Here is a 14313-nt window from a genome sequence, read left to right on the forward strand (position 1 = left end):
TATGTTAATCTTGTGTTGTGTGTTAATGCAGTACCAGCCTTGTTGTACTTTATGTCACCTTTGCTGCATGTGGGTGAAACTTGATGTTCGTTCACAAATCCCGTGGGAACAGATGGCTGAGGTTAGAGAGGAGAGAGCAGATTGAGAGGCAGTTTCCCTCGGCAGCCGCACGATAAGAAAAGTGTCTGTGAAATGTGATTGTACTTGAGTTTTTATTGACAGTATCCCCCCTTTATTGAATCAAATTTGTGACTGCAATGCAGTTATGACTTGGCACACAGCACTATCAAAACATGACCACCTATTGTATTTTGGTTCATGTCATTAGTACGGTTCTATAGAAACAAGTATGCAAAATGCATGGCCTGTATATATTATGAGAAGACTGAAAGTACTGTTGAAAAACTGCCCTGTGTACTCTGTGCAGTGTCCAATCTGATTTCCCTGGACACTGAGCATACCTTCGCCTGTAGGCTCGTGTATTGAAGCCAGGACTTGCAATTTCTCATTTGTTCCACTAGGGGGCAAGCAGTTGTAGATCAAAGGAACTTGATTATTTCTTTACCCATTAAAAAACAGCAATACCTTCACGGATCTCTGCTTGTTTTGAATGGTGTGTTTGTGGTTTTAATTGAAGTGGTTATTAGTAGTTTTCTTTGAATGCTCCAGGATTAAAAGAATTCCAGTATGACAATGATGGTTTTGTAAATAAAAGATCTTGGCAAATGGTGAGTGAGTCATCTATGCAGCTGTAGCGCACCTCTTTAAGTGTCTGTAAATAGACCTCCCCGAAGGATTACAGCACCCCAAGCGCAGCTATGGGAGCCATGGCACAGACACAGAGCACAAGATCATGCGTCACTACACAAGAGCATTCGTCACTGCAATTCACTGTACTGTTGCCGCCTTCCAGCGATGCAACAAAAGCGCTGCGAATGATAACAGTTTCCAACAAAAGACAGCTACTGTTAAAACTCTGCTCGGCAGGTGTCAGATTGTGTTCTTTGCCAGACTTTCTTGATTATGATTTCCACTCTTTCTTCCTTGTGGAGCCTGTTGTATAGGCTTCTCTTGCTGATCAAAGCGCCGCAGGTCTCATTTAACTGTGAATGCCCCCCCCCACAACGCAGCAGTCACAAGGCACACCTGCTCCTGTATCTGCGTCTTGGCAGGGGGAGGATGCTTTCCAAACGGCCTACAATCACAAGAGACTTCAGGCGACTTTAGACACTGATACTCTTGTTGTGTCTGAAGCGTTGTTTTGAGAGCACTAATAATAGTCTGTCTGCTACATGGTACTAATGCCCTGGTCTTTGAGTGTCTGTGTGTATGAGGCAGAGAAACTTTAAGGGGGAGAGGCCCAAGGCAGGGCCAGTGGGGCCAGGGTTTGGCGTAGCTCTGCATGGTCCTGGCCAGCAGCACACATTCCTTGCAGAGTTGGCCCAGCATATTTCCTACAGGGTTTAGTGTTTCCACAATCTCCCCTCTTGAGAGCCCGTCAGTTAGAGAGGCCACACTGCTTACTGCCACATCCTCACTTTAGTGAAGAAGGTATTTTAGGAGTAAACATGGCTATAATTTAAAACCCCAATTAGGAATTTTTGAAGCTTGCAGGCCAGAATTTATTCCTGCAACAACAGGACCAAAAATATGACATTTCACCTCCTTTCACAGCACTTTCTGATAGTGAGCCAGAGGTAGTACTAGGTTATGTTGCTGTTCCAGCCATGTCTGATTGGGGATTTAAGGACAAATCTAGCTTGATCCAAGCTTGAAGACGTTGTTTGAAAGCATTGTAAAACCACTGGTCTTCATCCCGTGGTGCACCAAACCATTTTTTTTTTTGTCCAGTCTTTCTCCTCAGTTTGACCCAAATGTGTCTTAATGGTCTTTCTGAATAACCACAAACATAAAAAGCCATTTCTTCAAACACACCCAAGCTCTTGCTCCCAGCACCATGCAGAAACGGATCAGTGCAAGATCTCCAAGTGTTGAAAGTGCCCTGTCTCAGAGTGTCGTGATTCGTTACTGCGACTCCTCAGGCTCAACACTCAATAAAAGCTGCAACCCGTCTTTGATCCAGCTTTCTTTTGTGTGGTTTTTGACTTGACTCTTCAGTTTTATTACCATTCAATCTACCAGTCCTCTCTCACCCCTAAATATTTTAAAATGTTCTAGGCCCATATGTATCAAATCTTGAACGGAAGTGCAGATTTAAGATCAACTTTCTTCTTAAAGATCCCACTGATGAGGATTTTAAGGTCAAAAACTTTGAACAGCATTCTTATTTGATACGGGCAAAGTTTTCACTCTCCATCCCTGGTGGAGACAGACTATCCATTGTGTCTGTATGTATATTTTGTTAGACCTCGATTTGGTATGCACATTATTCTGTACAATGTTTTTTGCCATACAAGCTTTAAAGATTTCCTCCAGTCCTTATGCTGCATCCTCTCCATGCTCTCAGTGCAGATCAATACAGGCAGCAGTAAACACGCCGGGTGTTTGCCTGAGACCCCAGCCGACTCCCCCGCTTCTGATTGGATTACACTAATATGTTCAAAGGCACTTCATATTTCTCTGTGCACTCGGTTCAAGCATGCTGATAGCGTTCCAGGGGAAGGCGATTTTGTTTACTGCGGATTACGAGGATTACCGGGCTCTTTTCTAGCTTTACCACCTCAGCAGATCAGCCTCCCCTATCCATTGCTCACTTCCTTCAGTGACTTGGAGGAAGCCCATGCCCTAGAGGTTATCTACTACAGTAGAGGGGGTGGAGATGGAGATGTAGTTATTCATCATGTCAGGGCCACTGAATCAGGGCTGCAGAGGCAGCTCTTGGAGGAGTATGTGGGGCCAGGGCAGAGAATTGTGATTCTTTCACTTCAGCTTTGTGCTTAATGATTTAAGGATGAATAAATCTAGGATGATGAAAGTTGCTGAAAGTTTTTTTTTTTTTTTCTGGGGCAGCTTAGTTGAAAAACTGAAGATATTGTGTCCTTGACATTGTAGGAATTGGGGCTTATTTTTGGCTCTTGTGTGTCGATTGAGTTTCAATGTTGTGAAAGGTCAGGAATTCCAGAAATTTTTAATACATAGCTCTTGTTTTTAGGTCATGAGTCATGAGCGTGCAGTCTGAACATCTAAAAATGCTCTGATGGCATGGTTTGGGTTGAGACTGGCCACCGTTTCAGAGAGATGGGCATTTTTTGCTCCTTCGTCCTATAAATGATATTGCAGGACGACATGATTTAGTGGGAAGTTCAGTGGAGTGAGCTTAACCCTTATCTGTAGTGATATTCCTTCTGTGCTAACCTAATTTGGTAGCTCTTAACCTCTGAGTAGCTTTAGGGCCTTATCTATTTGATTCCTGATTTATTTATTCAATCTATGAGGGGAGGCTATCTCTCTTCTGACATTTTATCCGTCACCAGAATCACTCATGACTGTTGGCTTGAAAACAAACCACTTTTCAGGGGAACAGCTCAGTGATGATCAACGTTCTATCTCTCTACACTGCAAGGAACAATGTTTGGTCAATATTCTATTCAGATCCCCTGTCGTCCAGAGGTATCACTCAGCAAGGAAAGGACAAATAGGCACAAATAGAGAGGGGATGATGAAGTGCTCCCTAGTACCCAAGGCACTAATGCTGGTGTATAGTGCAAAAGGTGTTCTGTCGTGTCCACTGAAATGGAAGAGAGAGTGTGTAGGGAGCCAGTGGAAGATTAACAGTAAGGAGTAGGTGCACCTGCTGGGTTTTGTGACAGGCCAGCATATTTACAGCCTACCGGTTTGTGCGGAAGCATGCTGAATCAAGCTCCCAAGGCAAACCGCCAGGACTACAGCAGGTACCCCTGGTTCACCTTTATGTGAGTGGCTAATGTGGTCAAGAAGGGAATGAATGGAAGTTATTAGGAAACCTTTTTGGTGGCTCTTTTACATCATCCTTTCACATAACAAAAGATGGGAACTCCCCTGGTTTCCATAATGTAGATCAGCCACTTAGTTCTACAGCTGGAAAACTACAAGCAGAGTTAGGTATCTGCATGTTGTCTTCGTAAGAACATGTTGCAGAATGGTTAGTGCCACAAATTGGCCAGTACATATGCTTACTAAACAGTAAACATTATACATAATACATCAAGACATCAGGATGTGTAATCCCTCCAGTGTACTGCAGATCTTAAAGGCAAATTAGGTCTAAGCATTATCCAGGGTTGGGAGGGTAATTTTAAAAACTGTGTTCTGGTACAAGTTACTGACTATCCATCCATCCATCTTCTAAGCCGCTTCTCCGAGGTTACTGACTACATATTTAAAAAAAAAAGCATATAAAAATATCAAAACAAGAAAAAAATTATTTTTGACGAAATGACTTTCTTGCCCTGCGATGGACTGGCGACCTGTCCAGGGTGTATCCTGCCTTCTGCCCGATGACCGCTGGGATAGGCTCCAACCCTCCCCCCGCGACCCTGAGGGAGAAGCGGCTTAGAAAATGGATGGATGGATGGATGGAAATGACTTTCTCTCATCTACATTAATTATAAATAGAGGTTATTCTAAAAACTTGCCATTATTTGTGTTCTTTCCCTAACATTTCTTGCCATGTAGGATATATAAATGTAAAGGTCTGTCCTGGTGCATAAGGCTTCATGTTGGTGCATCATGCTTAGGCTTTGTGCACTGCCGTTTGCAATATAATTTGTCGGTCTCTTTATGTTTTGGCAGTCCACAGAACTCAGTGTAACTTATATTTTAAAAAGCATTAATTTCTCAGTGGAAACTAATTGTTTTAATTGTCAGTAATGATGAATTAACCATTTTGACATTCTTGCAGCCATCATTCAAAAACAAGTGAAGAAAGAAATATTTTTTGCGAAAACGAACCCAACTTTACTAGTCATAAGACATTACCACATTAACAAAAGTTAAGATTTGAAGATAGTAAAACTGTAGAGTTCTATGTGACGAAAAACAGGAATCAAAGATCTTTCTTACAGTGACATTATTCAAAATGAGAAATTTCAACAAAAGGCAACTGTTTGTGATTTTAATATAATCCTGACAGTAATCACACTATTTTAGATTGTACCTGTAATTAGATTACTATCTTTTTAAATCTAACATTAACAGAATACAACGTTTTTGTTTTTCTATTTTTTTATTAAATTTTTTTAAATACAATTCCATAATGCCATTACATGTATTCTGTTACTACCCAACCTTGGGTAGTGTTGGCTCCTTCATTTTCAGGTGTTTTGGGAAGAGCTGAACTGAAAGTAGTTGGAAAAAAACTGAGCAGGTCAATAGCAAACAGTTTGGGCAAATTTGAAAGTTCTTTGTGTTCTTTCTCTAACATTTCTTGTCATGTAGGATATGAGCAGTTCTGATGTCTTGCAGTTTACTGCCGCAAGAAATCATCTCAGCCAGGCACCGAACCGTCTAATATGACCAATAATGCTTTTGATTGAAACCAATTTACACAATTTTGCCTTTACCCCAGGCGAGCGAATGAGTTAATTAGCTGGATGTGGTAGCCCTAGTGGGTGTGTATGTGTGGTGTTGTCTCCAGTTGAGGAGGTGCATGCTTGAAAAGAAACTCTAGTGTCAGCTGCAGCTTTAAGGTTGGATGTTCTTTCATGTAACGGATGAGCTGATTGGTATGATCAGACCCTGAATGTGTATGTGAGCCAAAGAACCGGCTGAGGCTAGAGCGCCTGTTTCTTGGGCCCCCAGGCAGCAGCTCTACTAGGAGAAGCAGTCAGATGAATAAACATGCAGGCCCAATCCACAGCATATTTCCCCGTGTGATGAGGTGGAAAAACACCTCAAACACGGCAGCCCAGGAGAACTCAGCACTCAGACCTGTTCCAGCGAGAGTCCCTGTTCCCCACTCCAAAGGAAATAAAGCAAAGACAGGCAGGGAAAAAAAACAGTGGAAGCCTTGTGTTGAATACAGAGGCCGCCCTAGAAGCTTTTGATGAGGACTCACCTACTATTTCGCAACTTAATGGGCTGATTTCTTTGCCTAGATTATGTTTGATGCTGAGTATTTGCCAGCATGTGTCTTTTAGCTGCTTCACTTTCATCAGGATGTATGAATAATGAGGTTCATCTCTGGCTGTGAGGTAGATATGCAGCACGGATTTTCACAAGTATAAAGGAGGTTGTGGCTTCAGCGTGTCAGCTGTTTATTAGCATCCTTGGTCTTATCTTTTGTTAGATGGTTGAGCGTCTTGCTCTTGTACACTCAAAACCTGCAGGTCAAGCAGCCGTGTAAGTGTCCTGGCACTATGTTATAATGTTGCTGCTATATCTATACCAAAAAGAGCACAGATTTGGCTGCCTAAAATTACTTATAAAGGTCTGATTCATGAAATGTTTGTACAACGTGGAAGTAAGTGGAGATATCAGTGCAAATGATGATCCTCAGTGTGTGAAATCAAGCCTCAGCCTACCAAAACCTCATTTACATGTCTTTTATATGGAGCATACCTTAATTTATTCAGATGTTTCAGTAGGGAGCCAATAAAACAACAGCATTCCGCAGGTTGTTAGCCAGTGTACATAGGTGAAATTTGAGGTTCACACCTTTTAATGTTTGAATTAAAAGAGCTATAAAGAATGAAAGGTGAAAGAAAACTCTTTAGTTTTAAGATGGTAGAATGATGTGATTATTGTCATGATCGCAGTGTTATTGCAGTGTATGAGATGAGCCATTGCGCTAGCTGTGGCTTGTATTTTGTATTTTTTAGGTAGTGTCAGTAGTATAAAATAAAAGCTCAGTGTGTGAACATGGAACATAAAATAGTTGCAGGATTTGTTTATTCCAACATACACAAATAATTTGTATTGCTATTTTCTACTTCTCAATTTTTTTAGGTTGTTAAACTGATATCCTCAAATTTACATGCACTTCTGCAAGCAGGAGTTTGATCGTACAAACATGCCAAAGATGAAATTGAAGAATAACACACACACGAACAGATTTAACCATACGCAACCGAATAAGTGCCAATTTTGAGGTTCAGTCAGCTAAAAAAAATTTGATCATAGCCAATTTGTGAGTAAAAAAAATCAGAATCATACATTAATGTACATGATTATTATACCTTATTGTAGTCATAGCAGCATGTATGTAAAGTAATGTACTATGGTCTCTGAAAACTGGCCGGATCGGCATGTGTGCGTGGGTTTTAGGAAGCGTGTAGTGCACCAGGGCTTTCGTCGCTGAGGGATTGAGCAGTGAACAGTATAGTACAGCATTTCACATGATAATTGATCAGGCATGTCTTTTTGGACAGATTTAACTTTGTATGACAAGGAAGCTGGCCTTTTGTCTTAGCAGTTATCTGTCAGAGCGCACTGGTTGTTGACTTCCTGCCCTGCCTCTGCTCTGCAGTCCAGTGTGCATGTTCTATAAATGGGCTCAAGCATGGAGACTCTGTGGCACAGTTATGACCTGATGTTGTGTCTACAGTCATTTGATAGCACGTCTGCTTGCTGACTCTTTGACCCAGCATCTCTGTGTGTGTGTAACAGGCTTTTTGTGTGGTCATGAGATATACAGACAGTCTGATATGAGTAAAAATGACATTCAGAGACATTTGACACGTGCCATTCAGTATCCCATACAGTGTTAGGATCTCTTGACCTGTCTTTGTGAAAAACCTCTCTTATATTATGGCTGGGTGATACACTATGGAGAAAAGTATTGGGACACACCTCTTAATCTTTGAATTCAGGTGTTTCATTCAGTCCCATTGCCACAGGTGTATAAAATCAAGCACCTAGCCATGCAGTCTATCTTTACAAACATTTGTGAAAGAATAGGTCATTCTAAAGCTTGCTTACCTCAAGTGTGGTGTAATAGTTGCCACCACTGCAATAGGTCAATTTGTGAAATTTCTTCTCTCTTAAATATTCCACGATCAACTTGTGAGTGGTATTATTGGAAAGTGGAAGCATTTTTGAACCACAGTAATGCAACCATAAAATGGCAGACCACGTAAAGTTACATAATGGGGTTGACAAGTGTTGCCAAAACTCCGCTGGCATTAACATCAGCACAAAAACTGGGCCTTCATGGTGTGGGTTTCCATGGCCAAGCAGCTGCATGCAAGTCTTATATCAGTAAGCACAATGCCAAGTGTCGGACGGAGTGGTGTAAAGAGCGCTGCCACTGGAGCAGTGATAATGTATACTGTGGAGTGACAAATCACACCTCTCTATCTGGCAGCCTCATGGACGATTCTGGCCAGGAAAACATTACCTGCCTGACTGTGTCAACTGTAAAGTTCGGTGGTGGAGGGCTAATGCTATGAGGTTCTTTTTCAGGGGTTGGCCTAGGCACTGTTCCAGTGAAGGGAAGTTTTATGCGGGAACAGTTTGGGAAGGTCCTTTGCTGTTCAGGCATGACTGTAACCCACTGCACAAAGCAAGGTTTGGCGAGTTTGGCCCACACAGAGCTCTGACCTCAACCCAGTCAAACACTTTTTGGATGAACTAGAACAGAGACTGCGAGACGGGTCCTCTCGTCTGACATCAGAGTGTCCTCACAAATGCTCTTTTGGATGGACAATTTTTGCAGACACACGGCAAAATCTTGTAGACAGCTTCGCAGAATAGTGGAATCTGTCACAGCTGCACAAGGCTACCAGCTCCATATTAATGCCTATTGATTTAGAATGGGATGTCATAAAAGCTCCTATAGGTGTGATGTGTAGGTGACCCAATACTTTTGTCCATATAGTGTATGTAAGTAGATAAAGTTCAAACAAAATGTCAATATCACCATAAAAATTTCATGATTAGTCTGTGTCTGTCTGTCTGCCCTGCGATGGACTGGCGACCCATCCAGGGTGTATCCTGCCTTCCGCCCGAAGACTGCTGGGATAGGCTCCAGCACTGATTAGCAGTTAGCATGCTAACCTGCATTTGTGATTAGCAAATTCTGTATTTTTGGCAAGGTTTTTTGTTCAGTGCTTCTGCAACAACAGAGTATTCATTGGAGAGAGAAGGCGAAAGGGCTCTTGAAGGTCTGAATAGAACGAGTGTGGTAATACAGTCCTCTTATTCTGTTTTTTGACTGTGAAGCCAGCGGTTTCACCTTGAAGCAGCCTGCAGGCGCTTGTGAAGAGAGAGGAGAGCAGGGAGTGACGGTGTGCTTGTGAGAGAAGGACAGTAAAGGGCGAGTTAGGATAGCCTGCCCACTTCTCTGAGTGTGATGAATGGGGACTTTACCGCTTAAGGACATCCAAATCTTGTGAATGGCTGGTTCACTTTGGGCTTGTGTGGAAAGAGAAGAGATAAGAATAGAAGGAGCTGTTTTTTGTTTACAGTGGGATACTGTAGGATAAAGGTATTAGGGTAGAATTGTGGTATTTATCTGGGGAAAAAGCTACTGATAACAGCTTGAAATTTGGACTGGGCAATATACTATAATACATGGGGTTGTGTTGATGTAGATATGGTAAGGGATTTGGGCTAGTGTGTCATGACTAGGGTAGTATGGCAGTGTTCTGTACTTTGAGATTTTCACAAGTGACTTTACGCAAGTACTTCAGTCTCTAAAGTGCAAGTCAGTGTATATATAGTGTCATAGTGAAATCAGGTTTTAGTAGGTTATATTAGATGAGTCGCATTGTTATTAGCTGTGGACATTGTCTTGTGTAAAAGCTGGATACCATAGTGAACATTTTTCCTGTATTTTATCTTTCTCATGCATTGATTAATCTAATGTTCATATGAAGATAAGCTTTAAAAAGTTGACTTAAATTTTAGTCCACTTAATTGTTAAATAAAAAGTAATTCCTAAAAACAGGTAGGGTCTTAATAACACAATTGCTTAATATTGGGTTCATCATTTTAAGATTTTTTTTCAGTAACTACTATAAACTGTTCAATAACTGCTATGAAACTAATGTGGAAATTACGTAGTTATCAGAGGAAGGAATAGGAAGGAAATTGTAGGCCCACACAAAGACCTTTGAATTGACCATATATATGCTACTCAATGTATTTACAGCACTGATGTACTATAAATTAGTATTAACTTACAAAAAATGTATGAATGCCTGCTTCTTCTGCCAGATTACTTAAATGGCTAACTAGCTACCAATCCAGACCACAGGCTAATTGACTTTTGTGTTTAATATAAAACTGTCAAAATAATAAGGTGTTTTGACAGTTTAAACACCACATTTACTCCGTGTAGCAATTCAGTTGTCATTACATTGAAGGTTTTTTCTATAGTTAAAGGGTTGTTATATAAAGGCATATCGAACCTGACACTGCTGCAAGCTGCAAGAGAATTGCTTTGTAGTAAATATTTGTGCGTGACATTTGCAAAATTGACAGGCAGATTTCTATATACAAGGTTGGAAAGCTTTCTTCTTTTACTGTATTAAGGATGGCAGCCCTAATTTGATTATATTTCCTATTTTTCTCAGGCCTAAACTTCAGTCTAGAGTCAAGTTGTGAGTCAGTTAAGGGCAAGTCAGAGTCAGTCAACATTGCGAGACAAATAATGTATTAGTGGCAAACTTTGGCTATTAGAGTTAGGCCTTTTAATTTGAGCCACAAATCTCAAAATTCTGTCAAAAAATACGCTAGTGTCCTTATGGGATTTCTTATCAGGGATATATTAGCACCAAGGTACTAACTTGGTTGAACACTTACATTTAAAAGCTTCTGAAATATGTTCTAATAGTTTTATTTGAAGCTTATAACAGGCATTAGCAAATATTTTACCTTGAATCTGACAGTTGCACTTAGTGACTTCAGTAACTCCACTTCTAACAACAGACTGAAACCTGGTTAGACTATGGCTCATATTCACAGTCAGTGACATATCTAGGACTTCCCAAAGATCTAGAGTGAGGTTTTTTTTCTTCACAAAATCAGTCCCACCTGTTGTAAATTGGAACGTGTTTGATTGATTGCACTGTCATTTTCGAATTATGTTGGCTGCGATGGCCTACTGTCAAGCTTCTGAAGGCCTAGCCAAAAGAAGAGCTCACTTAGGTATACCTATCTAGGTACCAACCATCCATTTTCTAAGCCGCTTCTCCGTCAGGGTCGCGGGGGGGTGCTGGAGCCTATCCCAGCAGCCTTTCCTGCGGAAGGCAGGATACACCCTGGACAGGTCACCAGTCCATCACAGGGCAGACAGACAGACACAGACAGTCACTCACACCCAGGGGCAATTTACCATGTCCAATTGGCCTGACTGCATGTCTTTGGACTGTGGGAGGAAACCGGAGGAAACCCACGCAGACACGGGGAGAACATGCAACTCCACACAGAGAGGACCCTGATCACCCGGCCGAGGAATCGAACCTAGGCCCTCCTTGCTGTGAGGCGACAGCGCTACCCACCACGCCCTCCTATCTAGATACTACAGAAAAAAAAATATGGTTGAGTAGTTTTTGGGGGTCCTTTAACATCTTAAACCTTTTGTTTTCAACCAAAATGTTTTTTGGTTCCCAGAAATTTTTAAGCTTTCTCTAGAAGGCACTGAAGGTTCCTCACTGTGAAAATGTCTTAAAGTATGTAATGCTGTAGAGCACAGAATTAGATAAACGAAGTGACCATTACTTGTATGCACTCTGGCTGCATTCTGAAAGATATATATATATATATATATATATATATATACACACATGTGCTTTTCTTCATAGATCAGTGAGTTCAGTTATAGAAGTCATTTAACCTCACTGTCACGGCATATAAGCTCACCTTCATGAAATGATTTACAGGGATATGCGTTTTTCTGCATGTTTTTTACCTTATAGAAAACGGAACATTTGAAAGCACCACAAACATGCTAAATCTTTCCTGATTCACATAGTCCAAAGAAAAGGACTGTTTTTGTGGATAACCTTTTCCATTAAGATGTGGGTGGGTGTGCACATAAGTGGTGTGTTTGAACTAGTCTGAAATACTGCGAGCAGCCAAGCAGATCAAGATTCAAGACCTCTCGCACACTTAGCCGGTAACTCACACTGGAAATCTCTGCCGCGATTGCTCTCCCTCAAACATGCGCACAAACCCACACATACGCACACTTACACCACTCTCTCTTTTTATCACAGCCTCCTGCCCCTCTGAGCTAAAACCAGTTTCCTCCCTTTTGAGATGTGAAAGGATGAAATAATAAGAGGCCATAGGGGCTTTCCTCTCCCAGACTTCACAGTGGACTCTAATGCAATTTATTTCAATTCCCAGCACTGCTTCTACACTCACTTTAGCAACCAACTCCCTCTGCACAGCTAGAGGTGATACTGGTTGCCTTGTGCTATTTCTTGAGTATGTGCGTGTACATATGTGCATGCGTGTACGTTCGTGCACATTTGTGAGCACTTGACAATGAGCTCTGAATAGAAGCATTCCAATTCTCCTGTGTCAAGGAGGTGTGAAATACTCAATCTCTGAATGTGTCATATGGCGACTTGGCACAAAAAGAAAAAAAATTCATGACATGGAGAGACTTCTCGCCGCCAGGTGTAGCGGCTTGCTGCCGTTTACCTGGTGGCCGCTCAGCGGAGAGAGAGCAAAAGGGTTTCAGCTAAATTTAGAGTTAGCCACCTCCCAGCCTCCATGTTTTTGTTTTTCAACTCGGCACGGTATACATGACTCCCTCCATGCTTGTCAAAATGCATTCATTTCCTCTGTTCATTTACGGCATTTGGCTGACGCTCTTATCCAGAGCGACTTACAATTGGATCATTTTACACAGGTAGGCCAAGGCGGCATTAGGAGTCTTGCCCAAGGACTCTTATTGGTATAGTATAGGGTGTTTTGCCCAGGTGGGGATTGAACCCCAGTCTACAGTGTAGAAGGCAGAGGTGTTAACCACTACACTAACCAACCACCTGTTCATGCGGTCCAGAGAACTTGAATCTTTCAGTTTAGAACTTTTTAATCTCGCATGCCATAAAAATAGAAAGCAGTAGGAATGTCCCAATTCAGTTTATCTGTCCAGTTAAATCGGAGTACTTTAATACCGAGAATCAGCTTCTACCAAGTCTGAGTTGATATTTAAATTTTTATATATAATACATTTTAATAAAAATACCTGTATTGGCTGATTTCATTCTTCTTACCCTGTCAGAAGTTTCCTAAAACACTCACTGGTTACTTTTTATGGTTTTCAGCACAGCAGGAGTGTAACAAATACTGTCAACGCACAATGTAATTTTGTTCACAATACTAGTTTCACAATTTGGTCTTCTTGCAGTATTGTTAACAAAAAATGAAGAGGAATGATGGCTATGATCATGTACACTGTGTGCACAATTATTAGGCAAGTCTTATGTTTGAGGATTATTTTTATTAATGACCAACTCCAGTGCTCTCGGTTAATCCAAAATGTTAATAAACCTCAAACATGAATGTTTAAGAAAAATAAAGTGAAGTTTTGTTTTTCTTAGGAGAATATCAATATGTGCACACTTATTGGGCAACTATAATGGTGCAGAATTATTACGCAGCTAAATGAAAAACACACATTCTCCCATCTCACTTTATTTTCATCTGTTCAAGTGAGAATTATAAACAAACAACTCAAAGCTTTCCAATAAACATTTCTGAGAAATAAAAAAAAAAAATTGTGACCAATATAGCCACCCTTCTTTTCACTAACAGTGATAAGCCTTCCATTCATGGAGTCTGTCAGTTTCTTGATCTGTTGACGATCAACTTTTTGTGCAGCAGCAACCACAGCCTCCCAGACACTGTTCAGAGAGGTGGACTGTTTTCCTTCACTGTAAATCTCCCGTTTAAGAATTGCCCACAAGTTCTCAATTGGGTTCAGGTCAGGTGAGGAAGGGGGCCATGTCATATGTTTTTCATCTTTAATGCCTTTACTGGCGAGCCATGCAGAGGAGTACTTGGATGCATGTGACGGAGCATTGTCCTGCATAAAAATCATTGTCTTTTTTAAAGATGCAGATTCTTCCTGTACCACTGCTTAAAGAAAGTGTCTTCTAAAAACTGGCAGTAGGCTTGGGAGTTGATTTTGAACCCATCTTCAACCCGACAAGGTCCAACCAGCTCATCTTTAATAATACCAGCCCATACCAGTACCCACCTCCACCTTGCTGCCGCCTGACTCGAAGTGGAGCTCTGTCCCGTTACTGATCCAGCCACAGGCTCATCCATCTGGTCCGTCAAGAGTCACTCTCATTTCATCAGTCCATAAAACCTTTGAAAAATCTGTCTTCAGATATTTCTTGGACCAGTCTAGACACTTCAGCTTATGTGTCTTGTTCAGTGGTGGTCGGGTTTCAGCCTTCCTTACCTTGGCCA

The 14313-nt window shown here is 41.3% G+C and overlaps 1 protein-coding gene across 3 annotated transcripts in view; it reads left to right on the plus strand.

Moving 5' to 3' along the window:
* The window catches only part of ttc28 (tetratricopeptide repeat domain 28), a 248625-nt gene that overhangs the window by 67561 nt on the left and 166751 nt on the right, over positions 1–14313 (plus strand). The gene's annotated exons all lie outside the window — the stretch shown is intronic.

The sequence above is a fragment of the Pygocentrus nattereri genome, chromosome 18, assembly GCF_015220715.1.
Source record: "Pygocentrus nattereri isolate fPygNat1 chromosome 18, fPygNat1.pri, whole genome shotgun sequence".
Classification (NCBI taxonomy): domain Eukaryota; kingdom Metazoa; phylum Chordata; class Actinopteri; order Characiformes; family Serrasalmidae; genus Pygocentrus; species Pygocentrus nattereri.